The sequence below is a fragment of the Diaphorina citri genome, unplaced genomic scaffold (assembly GCF_000475195.1).
Source record: "Diaphorina citri unplaced genomic scaffold, Diaci psyllid genome assembly version 1.1 scaffold814, whole genome shotgun sequence".
Classification (NCBI taxonomy): domain Eukaryota; kingdom Metazoa; phylum Arthropoda; class Insecta; order Hemiptera; family Psyllidae; genus Diaphorina; species Diaphorina citri.
In genome coordinates, this window is record NW_007378246.1 from 73,513 (window position 1) to 89,991 (window position 16,479).

Genomic DNA, 16,479 nt, shown 5'->3' on the forward strand with positions numbered 1-16,479 from the left:
TTATCATAGGCATGAAGGTTTCATACCTAATCACAATCATTTATGCAGACTAGATATCGGAGATCTTCAAGGTTGGAGCTATCAAAGTGCATCACTTTGAGAGCTCCAAGTTGAAATTTTTATGTTGAGATTTCAAAACAATGGAATATACTTTTTTTGGGGATTTTAGTAATCAATTCAGAAGGCGTTACAAGTTTATCAAACGTTTGTTATTTTCTTTTGTAAAAAAAAAGGTAAGAACATCTATTCTGCACTTGAGTTCCTTGTAAACCTCTTCTTATCGTACTCGAGCATCTTATTTCACCACCAAATTTACTTAAAATATTAAAGAGAATAAAAAATTGTTACAAGTTTATCAAACGTTTGTTATTTTCTTTTGTAAAGAAAAAGGTAAGAACATCTATTCTGCATTTGAGTTCCTTGTAAACCTCTTCTTATCGTACTCGAGCATCTTATTTCACCACCAAATTTACTTAAAATATTAAAGAGAATAAAAAATCTTGTTTACTAAACGGTTTTACCGAGGACACGTGCTAGAAGACAGGAGTGACGTTTTCACTTTAAAGAAAGAATGTTCTTGTTCTTTTTTTTTTTACTCTTTCTAATTCTTTTTGTTTACTTTCGATGCATATTTTTGTTGAAAAAAGTTCTTAAAGCTTTTTTGTGGTACATAACTTTTACGCGCATCTTGTGTAAATATAAGAAAGAAGAAGCATCTATAACAGGGTGATTCATGGATATATTTGGTAAGTAAAGGTAGAGGCTGGTCTAAACTCTTTCTAATTCTTTTTGTTTACTTTCGATGCATATTTTTGTTGAAAAAAGTTCTTAAAGCTTTTTGTGGTAGAGTGATGTGTCTGTATATTTACATAACTTTTACGCACATCTTGTGTAAATATAAGAAAGAAGAAGCATCTATAACAGGGTGATTCATGGATATATTTGGTAAGTAAAGGTAGAGGCTGGTCTAACTGGTAATATTGATCCAATAGGTTTATAGGTTAACAATAATCTCAAGCTGTTCTTAAGAAATGAAGTTCTTCTTTGAGAACTCAATAGATTAAAAATCAAACATGACTACTTACTAAAGCTCAGTCGAACGCAATATGGATTTGTGGCTTCAAACAAACTGATACTTTGTCCAATCTTCCACCCTCTAAAATGAAGTTCTTATTTGAGAACTCAATAGATTGAAAATGAAACATGACTACTTACTAAAGCTCAGTCGAACGCAATATGGATTTGTGGCTTCAAACAAACTGATACTTTGTCCAATCTTCCACCCTCTATATTACCTCAAATATAACTCTCATATGGGTACGTAGGAATCATGAAATCTCCACAACTTGTAACCTAAAGGCTTCAGGCTTCAAGTATTTACCTTGGATTCCCATTTCCCAAGACTAATTTCCCTGATTATAAGAAAATTTGTCAAGTAGTGCAGAGAAATATTTTTCCTCCAGGCTGAAATCTCAAAGCGAGTTGACCCAGACCTTTTGGGTACCTACCTATTAAACTTGCCCAATGAGGAAGCAACATAAAAAAAAAAAAAAAAAAAGTACGTAGGAATCATGAAATCTCCACAACTTGTAACCTAAGGCTTCAGGCTTCAAGTATTTACCTTGGATTCCCATTTCCCAAGACTACTTTCCCTGATTATAAGAAAATTTGTCAAGTAGTGCAGAGAAATATTTTTCCTCCAGGCTAAAATCTCAAAGCGAGTTGACCCAGACCTTTTGTGTGCCTATTTAACTTACCCAATGAGGAAGCAACATAAAAAAAAAACAAGAAAAGAAAAGATAGTACAATCAAGTATTGTTTATTCTTAAGAAAAAAATAGGTAGATAATTAATTGAGAGATTTCATTTGCCTTTTGTCCAGAGCAATTCGAGCTAAAATTATTACAATAATTTTTAAATAGTTGAATAATTTTTAAATACCTCACTCTTCTTTTTATTGCCTACTTTTCTTTCAAGAAGTATTTTTTAAGAAATAAAAATATTAATTTGAAGCAATTTGTAAGGAAAAATTAAAAAAAATAAAATAAAATAACGGGACATAAAACTTTAATATATTTTTTCTGCTTAAAAATGAGCTATTTGTAAAATTTAATTTTAAAAATAAAAAAAAAATGTATATTATATTTAAAAAAAAAATTGTAATTATTTGCAATTAATAAAAGGCAGAAATAATTGAACATATTAAAATGAAAATTATAACAAAGTTATTGTGATATGAAGCATCACGTCAAATCTGAAAATGCTGACTGTTAGGAGTAGCACATAGCTTTAGCCAAAACGAAACTTGGAATATTTGGAGTTGGGCAAAATATCCTCAACAAAAATCATTTCTTATTTCTTGTTATAGTATTTTTGCGTAAATCCCTAATAAATCTAATAATGTTAGTTAATTCATTCTTTCACTACACTTCTTTCTTTCACTACACTACACTACACTACACTACACAACCACTACAATGTTAATTCATTCAAACTAAAAGATACCTTTATACACTATCTTCAGAGCTGTTCGCCATAAACCTTATCAACTTATCGTGAACATACGATACGGGTGAAAACGCTCAACGTTATATTCAAAATGATTGAAGAGAGTAAGCAACCCAAAACGGCAAAAGAAGAAAATATTAATTGTTCAACATTAACGTATTATGACTTTGATTTGACTGTTAGGAGTAGCACATAGCTTTAGCCAAAACGAAACTTGGATATTTGGAGTTGGGCAAAATATCCTCAACAAAACAAAAATCATTTCTTGTTATAGTATTTTTCCGTAAATCCCTAATAAATCTAATAATGTTAGTTAATTCATTCTTTCACTACACTACACAACCACTACAAAGTTAATTCATTCAAACTAAAAGATACCTTTATACACTATCTTCAGAGCTGTTCGCCATAAACCTTATCAACTTATCTTGAACATACGATACGGGTGAAAAAGCTCAACGTTACATTCAAAATGATTGAAGAGAGTAAGCAACCCAAAACGGCAAAAGAAGAAAATATTAATTGTTCAACATTAACGTATTATGACTTTGATAAAATACAGAACATTTCCTCCGTTGTCTTGATAAAAAAAAAGAATCTAGGGGGAAACTGATGCAAATATCAGCAGATCATAACACCATGGATGATGGAAATGACAATGGGCGAAACAAACTGACTTTGATAAAATACAGAACATTTCCTCCGTTGTCTTGATAAAAAAAAAGAATCTAGGGGGAAACTGATGCAAATATCAGCAGATCATAACACCATGGATGATGGAAATGACAATGGGCGAAACAAACCGAACCAAGGGTTCTACCAAAGTCTAAAATAAAATCACACACATTGATGATGTCATCTTGACAGGTCGATTTCCTTGAAAAATGTCAGCGGGATTATGCTGACGGACGTACAGGCGTTAGCGGTAGTGTTGACAAGCGAATAGATAACCCTTTCCTCTGCATCAGTTCCTGTGTTAACACAACAAACGACACAGTGATGACAAGAATAACAATAAACAGAAAGAGAGACAAAATAGTAACACTGAGAATAATAATCATTATAATAGATACAACAGCAGCAAGAAATGTAACACAAATACAGGAACAACAAAAACAATAACAACAATCAAAGGAACAACAAAAAAACTCCCAGTTCCCACGTATTCAATGGGGTTCTAACATTGGCCCTTCTCACCCCCTACTCAGGTTTGCATAATGATTTTTTTTTTTTGTCTTCTTCATTGTTTAAATCGTTTGCGTCATTTTTTTCTCGTCAATTTTTGATCCCCGTTTCATTTACACCTAAAACCTTGGATTTTTCTTGGAGGGAACACGAATGAAAATTAGTAATGCATGTTGCAAGCTTGGACGCTGTTTGTTGTTTTGACGCCTGTCATTCAGACGTAGTTGATGGGTTTCTCATCCGATTAAAGGCTTGTTTTGTATTATGGAAGCAAGATTGTAAGTGATCCATTATCCCATTGTATGTTTGAAAATTATTTACAATGTAATAGATCAGTATTACGAACTTTGATGTTTACAAGGCCACCCACTAGTTTGAACCCACAAAAGCTCTGTAGGAAAAGAATAGTGATGTGATTTTTGTAGCTTCTAATGTAGTCCATTTTGAGCTTTATGTTTGTCTTGGAAGTGATGCAACCAAAAGGTTTATTCGAGGTTGTTCGTCACTGGCCAGGCTATTAACAGTGTTGTGGACTCAACTACACTTGAATTAAACAACTAGACTTACATTGTGTATCTTAACAATTGAATAACTTTAGATAACCCACTTACGAATTATTTTGAGCTACTGCGTTCAAATGAAATTTACACTCCAAAATTTCATTTTTACAAAGAAAAGTGTTTCACAGTGATTCACACAAGAGAGCACTTTATTTTGTAAACAAACCGATGATTTTATTTGACAAAGTCTTGCTGGACGATATTTTTCCTTTGATGATGGAAAATCAGATTCAATTTTTCTCTCGTATAAGGATTTTTTAAAAATTATTGTAAATAATATTAAGGGACAGAATATGTGAGTAAAAATAAAGAAAAAAAATGGTCAAGAGAAAAAGTGATTTGAAGTATGCAAGGACGAATCAAATCATAACACCCTTCTCAATATTATTCAGGGTGACGAGATGGTGGTGTTACCTATTCAACACTGGAAAAGTTTTAGTATTAGGGGCAAAATATGTGAGTAAAAATAAAGAAAAAAAAAATGGTCAAGAGAAAAAGTGATTTGAAGTATGTAAGGACGAATCAAATCATAACACCCTTCTCAATATTATTCAGGGTGACGAGATGGTGGTGTTACCTATTCAACACTGGAAAAGTTTTAAAAAATGATAAAGGGAGTAAATTTTTCTTACTTGTTTCGTTTGCTGATTACGGTGCCTTTCAAGGCCACAACATAAGATTAATCATGACTAATATGACCATAAATTAATTGAAAATAGTGCTTTTCCCTTCCAAAAGCTGCCCAGAAAAAAGTGTACCCTGTAGCTTCCGTAGTCTTTTGTCTCCCCCTCTATTGAAAATAGTGCTTTTCCCTTCCAAAAGCTGCCCAGAAAAAAGTGTACCCTGTAGCTTCCGTAGTCTTTTGTCTCCCCCTCTATTTTTACTCTCTCAAGTGTCAAATATTTTATAATACATATTAAATTTGATTTTCTTCTCCACGGTAATAGAAGAGGAAATGTTTTGCGTCCTCAACTCAAACAAAAAATTCGAAAATACTTCACAGATAAGAGGTTTGCCAAAAACATTTGCCGCTCTTGTCAAGGAGTTGAATATGAACACAAGAATGTTCAAACATTTAGCCGGATTTTTCCGATCCCTTCCCTGACCCTCACTCCGGTCCCCAACTTCTTAAACCCAAAGAATGTCTTGTTAGCATATTTTATACATAAGATGAGAGATACGTAAAATAATTGAAGTTTTACGAGAGAAGTGTTCCAAGAAATATCTATCTGGTCTTTTACTCATAAAGGGTTTTTGTGAACAGTTCAACTTATCTAATATTTGTTAGTAAACAAACATTAAATTAATCAAAAATAATAAAAACAAAATAGGAGTACAAATTTCGTTTGTGAATTGTTCGTGAAGAACTACCTACCACGTAAAATATTCCATGGCAATTGACGTCTTTTCCTGCTCCTAAGATTGGAGATCCAATTCTAATAAATAATATTATAACGAGGTAAACTGGAAGACAAGACGTTTATGAGTTGGATCCATGGGTTGAAGAGTTTGATTGTCTGCTAACGAAATAGAAGAAAAGCTCAGTACATTGTAGGCACCTACCCCTGATAGAACGGAACAGAAATTTTAAAAGGAGAGCGGAGCGCTTCATATCACTATCTACAGGTGCCAGGACTAACACATTTTCCACCAGAAAGCCTGATTGGACCAACGAGACACTGAAAAAAAATCGCTAAAAATAAAGTTACTTGAGCCTACTAGACTAGGCCATAGAAATCCAATAATACTGAACACTCGAAGTAATAAAACTTGATTAAACACATTCCTAGCGTTCCTGAAGCCAAATGATGTGATTTCCTTTTCTCTTCATGAAATCATTGAGCTTGAAAGAAAATAATATGGTTTCACTTACCTAATTACAATTATGACAGCTTACTTTTCCCTAGGAAACTGAACACTGGAAGTAATAAAACATAAAACTCGATTAAACACATTCCTAGCGTTCCTGAAGCCAAATGATGTGATTTCCTTCTCTCTTCATGAAATCATTGAGCTTGAAAGAAAATAATATGGTTTCACTTACCTAATTACAATTATGACAGCTTACTTTTCCCTAGGAAATTAATTGAAAGTTGAGATTTAAGATGATCAGGGAGATGAAAATAAAAATGCTTCCAAGACAAATGATGAGAGAAAAAATGACACAGTAGAAAATAGAGATGAAAATTGTATTGTATTTGATAGTGGGAAGTGGAAAAAGAATGGAGGACAGTTCAATGCTTTTTCCAAAATAAATCAAATTTCCTTTGACCTGCTATACAAGTAGATGTTCTTTTTCGTGAATCTACTTCTTTTCTGTAGGTAATTTTAATAACCTTTTCTTCATTACTTTTTTCCTCCCCCCAAAAGTTCAGTCAATACAAAGAAACAAGAAATTACCTTGTGATTATCCAATGTGTTCACGTTTGTATGGCTTTTTTCTTTTCCAAAAAACGTCAATATCTCGGGAACGGTATGGAATTTCGGGATTTTCCGATTTTTCCCAGTACCTACAAAAAATAAGGAATCCAATGGTGAAAACCGCATCTTCCTACTGCTATACACCTAGATGTTCTTTTTCGTCAATCTACTTCTTTTCTGTAGGTAATTTTAATAAACTTTTCTTCATTACTTTTTCCCCCCCAAAAGTTCAGTCAATACAAAGAAACAAGAAATTACCTTGTGATTATCCAATGTGTTCACGTTTGTATGGCTTTTTTCTTTTCATATATTTTCCAAAAACATATTCATATGAATAGTATACCTACTTTGCGTAATAATAAATGTGTGACAACCTCTCTCATAATTAAAAGTCATTATCATTAGTTATTTCTTCACATGTTTTCAGCTGGATTTCCCTTTTTCCTTGTACCTACTTTGCGTAATAATAAATGTGTGACAACCTCTCTCATAATTAAAAGTCATTATCATTAGTTATTTCTTCACATGTTTTCAGCTTTCACATATTATATTTTGTTCAGAAATACGCTATATTTTTCTCCGTGTTCATACTGCTCCTTTTCCATTTTTCGTCTAATTTAAAACCTCTTTCTTTAAATGTATGGATGACTGATTCTTGTTCTAATTATTATTTATTATTTTCGGAGTTGACAAAAAGCAATAAATGTTCAAGCATATCAAGTTGATTGTGTTCATACTGCTCCTTTTCCATTTTTCGTCTAATTTAAAACCTCTTTCTTTAAACGTATGGATGACTGATTCTTGTTCTAATTATTATTTATTATTTTCGGAGTTGACAAAAAGCAATAATTGTTCAAGCATATCAAGTTGATAATGTGAGTATGTATGTGTTTTTGTTTGTGTGTTTTTGAAGGAGGAGGATAGGTATAATATTTGTTTATTTTATACTTTCATGATACATGAACTATTAGGAGTTACAGGAACGATTTTAGTAGGTTACCCAATGAGAAACAGAGGTATGTACCTATTACTTTCATGATACATGAACTATTAGGAGTTACAGGAACGATTTTAGTAGGTTACCCAATGAGAAACAGAGGTATGTACCTATTTTTTTTTTTTTCTCATTCCTTTGTTAATTCGTGATGTCATTATAAATATGGTGTATTATGGATAGTGATTTATTCCTGCAGAAACCAAAAGTACGTCAGAATTGTCCTCAAAAATTTACTTCACATTGTGCTTCAAAAAAGATTTCTAATGTCGGCCTTATTTAAATTTGAAGACAAACTCAGTAGGTATAATGACAATTATTCTACATCTTGAGCAAGCCAGAATGTCAAGTATTTTCGGAATAATGTGATAACAATATACAGATCCTTACCTACTCCTTACATTACACGCTAATGACTACACACTTAACTAAAGTCATTGTTTCCGCACATCTCTCTTGAACATTTTCACATCCTTGAGTGAGCATCGAAGTAAAAAAAGAAAATTTTGACAATTGGAAAATGGAAATGACAAACAATGCCTGCACGTATGAAGAGTGAACATCTATGTGTTAATGTAGACTACGGGATAGCTCCAAGAGGGTAGGAATCCCGGAATTAAAACTTTGGTTTGACTCTTAGCATCATTAATTATTTAGAAGGGCGCGTGCAAGTGCAAAATTTGCTTGGATTCAGTTTAAACGCTTCTCACTTCTTCTTTCCCCTGTTATTTTTATTACTCTCTCGATCTTTTGGACTGATTTCAAAAATCGGGAATCCCCCTAGGGTGCTGGGTTCTAAAATACTCGTGCCGTGCCTTAAAGTACTATAGGACATGATGTTGGATTGTTTAGTCGGGCTATTTATATTTGGCTTTGCTTCTCACTTCTTCTTTTCCCTATTATTTTTATTACTCTCTCGATCTTTTGGACTGATTTCAAAAATCGGGAATCCCCCTAGGGTGGATGCTGGGTTCTAAAATACTCGTGCCGTGCCTTAAAGTACTATAGGACATGATGTTGGATTGTTTAGTCGGGCTATTTATATTTGGCTTCAGATAGAAAAAAAGTCAAACAATTGGGATAACAATAATTATCTTGATTTGAAGAAATTGACCATACAAAAGAATTGTGCGACCTAACTTACCTCACTCACATGATCTCTATCAAGATACGGAAAACATCTTCCTCTGCTGCAATCAAAACGAAAATTGTCTGGAAATCTTGAAAGCGTCTGAAAGCATCCGAAAACTTCCTTCGTCCTAGTTGAGGAAAATGATTAATGATGGGAAAACATCCTGGACTCTATTTGTTCAATTATCTCACTCACAAACATGATCTCTATCAAGATACGGAAAACATCTTCCTCTGCTGCAATCAAAACGAAAATTGTCTGGAAATCTTGAAAGAGTCTGAAAGCATCCGAAAACTTCCTTCGTCCTAGTTGAGGAAAATGATTAATGATGGGAAAACATCCTGGACTCTATTTGTTCAATTAAGCCAAGTGCTAAAATGCATTATAACAAGTGAAATGCCCTAATCCTAATTCATTGTATGACTTGCACTTACCATTCAAATTCATAATTTTCCAAATAAAACCATCACTACAACTACAGAGTCATATGGAAGAAAATGTTGTTTCATTTTCCAAGAATCATCCTTGTTTTTATTTCTAATAACTCAAATTAAATAAATAATATATTTATTATTTTCGTGAGCATTAATTTTTCTTTGAAGGGATCAAAGCATAATGATTTCGGTAGAGAAAAAAAATCATCTTAATTATTTTATTGCTATTACGCTTGTTTATTTTGAGGGCTTTTGAATTGAGAATAGAGGGTGCTAATAAGTCAATCACGTCAATGGGGAGAAGGGATGATCTGATGTAATGACTCAGAAGGATAGTGTGGTAACAAGGTGGCTTGTGAATTGGCCGATCAAAATAATGCTCATTGGTTGGTCTTCTTTGATAAATATTGCAAGGGCTTCAATAATTTGAAGTCGACTTAAAATATTTCCGTGCTTTCTTTGATCACAGGTAAGGCATAGTAATATTTCCGTAAAAGTAAAGTTGTTCTACCGTTAATTTTTACCTAATTACTAGTATTAGATATAATTACATACAATATCTCATTTACCTATTTTGACACTGCCTTGAACTCGATTCTGACCTTTTTGCTCTCTTCTTCGGGGAGAATTACGAGCTTCAAAACAATCCAATATTTCCTCCGATCAATATAGCCTTGTGTTTTCTGTCCTGATAGAAGAGTCAATATTTACACACCGGGAATGAACCGTGTCTTAAAGTTAATCTCCTGTCAAGCTTCTAATATCTAACCTTGGAATGGATATGCTCATTTTCCGCCGAAAGTAAAGTGTCTCTGTTCAGTTTCTTTTCCTGTTTTATTCCGAAGTAAAATTAGGTAAATACATAGATAGGTATTCAAATATTCATACTTATTCATAGGTAAAATCTTATAAGAGTTAATAAATAATAATAATAATAATAATAATAAATTATTGTGCTGAAAAAAAAAATCAGCAGGGGATCAATCTGGATTGACCAATAGTACCTACCTAATTAGAGATAAAAGTATCAGATTATTTATCTGTGCCTCTGTGCTCAAAATATCCATTGTTATTGGTGGATAGGCCTTATGAAACTGACCTATCCATCTTTATCAGAATGCAATATGGAAATTATTTAATATAGTTTGGACTTTCTCATTCGTCAAACACATTTTGCCAGAAATGTTCGTTCACTCGTGGAAAACCTAATTTTCCTCAAAGAAAATTCGTTTTCTTTTTGCTTCAGACTAAAAAAAATCCAGAGTAAATAAACTATAACTCAACAGGAACAGATTTTAAACAGACAAGTCATCAATTTCTTAAAATTTATTGCTTTACAGAAAAGATTGAGTCCTAGTGAATGATACTCATATCTGAGATAAATAAATAAAGAGCCAAGCTTTGTGAAAGTCTGGGATATGGTTATTTGTAAATTATGAGATGCACTGATACGACACGTTACAAGTGTTTCCTTTATTTATACAGGATGTATAGGAAAAGCTCGATTCCAGAACATGATTTTTCTTTTGACCTTTGGAAAGAAGAGCGAATTTCTAATGAAATATCTACAGTTACAATCATAATCTAAATAGGTAGCACTATTAAATTATTCTTCTCTTTTCTGAAAGATACAACCAAGGACATTTTTTACGACGGTGCACAGTGGGTAAAAATATTCCAGAACGATGCACAAATCTCATCTCGAAATTCTACACGTTTACACGCTTCAGGATTTCAAATTTTCAATCATAATTTATGTCACATCTCCCCCATTTTCGCCGTTTATCCTAGGCCATAAATTTCTTTATGACGCTCCTTAGACCTCACCTTAACCATCAGGGTTTTGTTTATTTAGCATTGTTATTATTTACATGCAAGGCAACAAGACGAATATCTGGTAGATTTTGAGATTTATGATGATATGCTTTTAAAGTTTGCTGATTTTCTGAAAAAGAAAAGCCCAGCAGAAATTCTGATTGAACTTCAGGGAAATTTGGTTGCAAACTAAATTGATTCTAATGCAAGTGAGTCTAATTTGAGAGAAATTTGGATCTCCTCGCGACATTACCTAAAATATGCGTTAACCAATTGACTGGAAGAGAGGTCTAAGTTTCGAATTTGAATACCTACCTACATACACACCCTGTGAAAAAGAAAAGCCAAGCAGAAATTCTGAAATTTGGTTGCAAACTAAATTGATTCTAATGCAAGTGAGTCTAATTTGAGAGAAATTTGGATCTCCTCGCGACATTACCTAAAATATGCGTTAACCAATTGACTGGAAGAGAGGTCTAAGTTTCGAATTTGAATACCTACCTACATACACACCCTCGCGTAAAGTTTACGAGGACTATGTGGACATTCAGATGTGACTTATCGAAACTCCAACAGCCATATTGATCGGATTGTTCCTCAAACTAGCCCGAGGTCAAAACGATAATATGTCCCTCCCTTCAACACACCCTCGCGTAAAGTTTACGAGGACCATGTGGACATTCAGCTGTGACTTATCGAAACTCCAACAGCCATATTGATCGGATTGTTCCTCAAACTAGCCCGAGGTCAAAACGATAATATGTCCCTCCCTTCGTAGGCTTTGCTTGCACGAAATAATATCGGGAATTTTCCATAGTCCCCAGTGTTTACAATCCAGATTTTAATTATATGTGCTCAATTTAATTACAATGTCATTCATTTAAAATGTATCAACTCTTTGCCTAACAATGCGAGTATGAGTGGTACGCCCTGAGGGATGCTCACTTTGAAATATTCCAGACTGAGTACGCTTTCCTGCAAGGTGCACGAGGGAGAGTCCTGCATAATTTAGTGAATTTACTTACCAGAAGGGAAACTTTCATCTCGTCGCTTTAATGAAAAATCTCTGGTCAAATAGAAAACTTCAGCTTTCAGGCAGATATCTAGTAATCATTTTAGTAGCTAAAGCATCTGACTTTGCGGTACCCTTCAAACTTTCCTCAAAGTTTAATAATTTGTTTAAATATCTGAGAGACCGAGCTTTTTACTTTGTCGTAAGTATTAGGTAGATATTATTTTTTTTTCCAATTTTATTAGTCATTAATCATTATCATTACAGTATGGTTTCCGTCAAAGAGAAAAAGATAGGATAAGATAGATACCAAGGTACCAAAGGAGCAGGGAAGTTCAAAGGAAACTAAGAATGTTCAAACATTTAGCCGGATTTTTCCGATCCCTTCCCTGACCCTCACTCCAGTCCCCAACTTCTTAAACCCAAAGAATGTCTTGTTAGCATATTTTATACATAAGATGAGAGATACGTAAAATAACTAATCGAATGATATAACTATAATAAGATGATAAAAAATACACTCCCTCAGTTATTAGCAGTTATATTGAAGGATATAACTATAATTAACAACAAACAATTCACACCCATGCAGTAAAATAAAAGGAAACGGAAGAAAACTGGGACAAAAAAAACCTATGAAAACGTATATTGAAAGTACGCCGTAAATTTAAATAATAAAATATGAAAATTTGTGATTATGCAATGTGCTAAGCTTCAGAAATATATATGAAGTTTTACGAGAGAAGTGTTCCAAGAAATATCTAGGTATCTGGTCTTTTACTCATAAAGGGTTTTTGTGAACAGTTCAACTTACCTAATATTTGTTAATAAACAAACATTAAATTAATCAAAAATAATAAAAACAAAATAGGAGTACAAATTTCGTTTGTGAATTGTTCGTGAAGAACTACCTACCTAATCCTATAACGTATAACGAAATGCTCCTTTTACTTTCCTTATCCTATAAGAAGGAAAGTAATGTAATCGGGTCAAATTTTTTTATTTGACCTCAGGAAATTTGGTGTTCTTATTTTACTCATCATTTACAGAGTTTTCTAAAGCTTTCTTCTTATTTTACAGGTTAAGTCTTAAAGATCATACTACATATTCTTTCGAAGAAAAAATTCCTATTCTCCAAATGGAATAATATTTGATGTTCCATTCCGCCTTTCCGCGGCTATAAAACCATTTCAAACTAATGCAAAAACAATTAAAAAGTTAAGTCTTTTTTAAAAATCTTCAGTAAAAAGTTTCAATTTTTATGAGCCTTCTTTTTTTTCAACCTCTGCCTACTTTTTCATTCTTCATGCGGCATTATAATCCACTATATCAAAAACTAATTTTACGTTTTTATTTGCAGGTAGGTACATCTCAATAAAGCTCGTTTTTCATTTCTAAAAATTCTAATAATTGAATTAATTCTGCTGGCGTCAATCAGCAACCGAAACATAAAATCTAGCATCCGACATTGACAGGCTGCAACACCACACTTTAATGATTCAGATCAAAGTAACAAAACCTCAACACCATCAGTTTTCATGAGAGAAATCTTTCAAGGTTGCTTAAGAAAACTCTCCAGTTCAACCTCTGCCTACTTTTTCATTCTTCATGCGGCATTATAATCCACTATATCAAAAACTAATTTTACGTTTTTATTTGCATGAAGTAAAATTTTATTAGCAAATTTTATTTCGTTTGTTTTTTACTTCTTTTTTCTTTAACCTTCTTTATTATTTTTTGTTAATTATGAACAAGATAGACGCATTCATTTAATTTTTATGGTCTCTTTTGTCTGTTCTTCTTAGTTTGAATGTATACGCCTTTCTCCCCCCATTGGATAGGTAAGGACTAAGCAGTGAGCACACTGTTTTTCAATGGTCTAAAGCTCATCTTTTAATTTGAAATCACACGATCACATTTGACTATCTTGGAATTTGGAGACAGGGTTCTCCTGTACTCGTGTATATTCCAGATTTCAGGCATGAAAAAAGCCATGAAAAGGAATACTATGGTGCCATCCATATCTCCATTGCCCTTACCTATAAGATATGACTCAACAGCAGGAATGCCATTTACTCTCACCACTTACACCATGTATAATGTATATTCATGAAGAACAACATGTTACCAATACTGCATATAACATTAGTATTAGTATGTCACTAATAATATACATCATGCATGTATTATGTAAACTAGACTACAAGACAAACATAGAATCCATATCAAAGTAAAATGTAATGTATACGCATAGATTGCATGCATTCCCATATTACGATGGTAGATGCATGCATAGGACAGTGATTCTTAATTTTTTGTCAATCCAATTTAAGTATCCATCATACATATAAGTATTTTTTGTCAATCCATCATTGTCTACCTGATTTACTTACATTTTAGTAGACAGTAGACTTAGGAATATGACTATAATTTGAATTGACGATCTTTATAGAATATCAGTAATCAGTAGGGAAATCTCTGACGGAAATGAGGCTGAATCAGAACCTAGGCTTTTTTATGATTCCAAACACCAAATCGGCTTGGTATCAGCACTAGCCACAATTTGAGAGGCGCTATCTTGTCCATACGTTCAATGGGTAAATATCCTAAGAAGAGTTATTATTCGAATGCAAAATTCTAGTAGTGTTTGCTTTGCAGAATGTGAAATGTGATGCACTTACAGGCGAAGTGTGTGTTTGCATAGCAGTTTTAATTAAAATAAGAGATATCATCATAAGCCAATCAATATCTCCTAATAAATCACGAGATAATTACTAAAGACCTTAGCACTTGTACAGTAACTTTAAAGCTATCAAATCACAAGGTGGTAGTCAAAAATCTCAACTTGTATTCAAATGCTTATGGATATAATGTCCCGAGAGTTGGACGATATCTGTAAAATATAATAATTAATAAGTTTGAGGATAGGTACGAGATGTATCTTTCTGATATTCTATCTAACAAAGAAAACAAATGGATACAAAAGTCTTAAAAAAAAATATTCTTACTTGAATTTATTTTTTTCGTATCATACAAATCAAGTTAACATCTTTCAATTTTTTGTACAATAAACGGTGAACAACAATTTTTTATACTAATGGTACCTCTGTAATCTTTGATGAATATATAGCCCGAAAAGTGGCTGAACGCCATGCAACAATCGTAAGTTCTTTCTCAAAAAATAATTTTTTTCTCGAATTCCCCAGAAAAATTGGTAGGCATTATATAGTAGGTACCATCATTACCTAATTTTAGTGCTAATACTTTTTATCGTTTTTACAGATTAGAGAATGACTAGCATTTGTTTATTTTGTCGTTGACAGCCGGAATGAGAAATACCTAATTTCGAATGTTTTGACTTTATATTTGAAAGAAACTAGGTAAGTACCAATTTCTAAGGAATTATGTTAAGTTTATAAAAGAAAAGAAGTTTCAATATGATATACCTCAATGACGTTTTGAGAAAGAACTTTAGCACAATTTCCTTACATGCCTCTGAAATGGTTTAGTCCCAAAAGAAGGTATCATTAAATTACAAGAATATTTACTAAAAATGGCAAGAGAGAAAAATGTCTTTGTTTGAATCTACAATTACACTTAAGACCTACTTAGATACTAGTGAAAATATACTTACATAAAAGTTCATTCAGCTCTATGCTAGAAACGAAAATTTTTTTTCAGCAAAGCTTTACAAAAGCAAAGAACTTGGTTGATGAAAGGTACAGGTATAAAGGACATGTCTATGAATAGTAAAGGATAAACGCAAATTTTCTTTCCATGTATCAGCTGAGTTACAAAAAATAATAGCACCTTGTAGAACAAAAAATGTCCAAGTAAATCGGTGGCTATTTAAGAGCTATTTTGAGTAGACCTCTTGTTTTCATAGTTTTTTTTTGTCCCAGTTTTCTTCCGTTTCCTTTGAACTTCCCTGCTCCTTTGGTACCTTGGTATCTATCTTATCCTATCTTTTTCTCTTTGACGGAAACCATACTGTAATGATAATGATTAAGCTGTTTGTAGAATTACAGTCCATGAGATTATAATAGACTTGGAGATACCAGTAGATACCATAATATCTTCAAGTAGATACGTACCACACAATACTAGTAGATTATTCACTGTGAGAAAGTGTCTTCATTACAATTCTTCGTTCCTCTGGTATTTTACTGCATGGGTGTGAATTGTTTGTTGTTAATTATAGTTATATCCTTCAATATAACTGCTAATAACTGAGGGAGTGTATTTTTTTATCATCTTATTATAGTTATATCATTCGATTAGTTTATGATATTATGATATAACGATTTTATAATGCTTTGCACACCTGGTAATGTCGCTATGTATGTTATTATCAGAACATAATGTATTATTATAGATAGCAAGTATTGATGCAAATAAAAATTAAATTAAGAATGAAAT

General features: G+C 32.7%; 1 protein-coding gene across 1 annotated transcript in view; it reads left to right on the forward strand.

Moving 5' to 3' along the window:
* Positions 1–16,479, forward strand: part of LOC103512247 — a 38,384-nt gene that overhangs the window by 19,972 nt on the left and 1,933 nt on the right. The gene's annotated exons all lie outside the window — the stretch shown is intronic.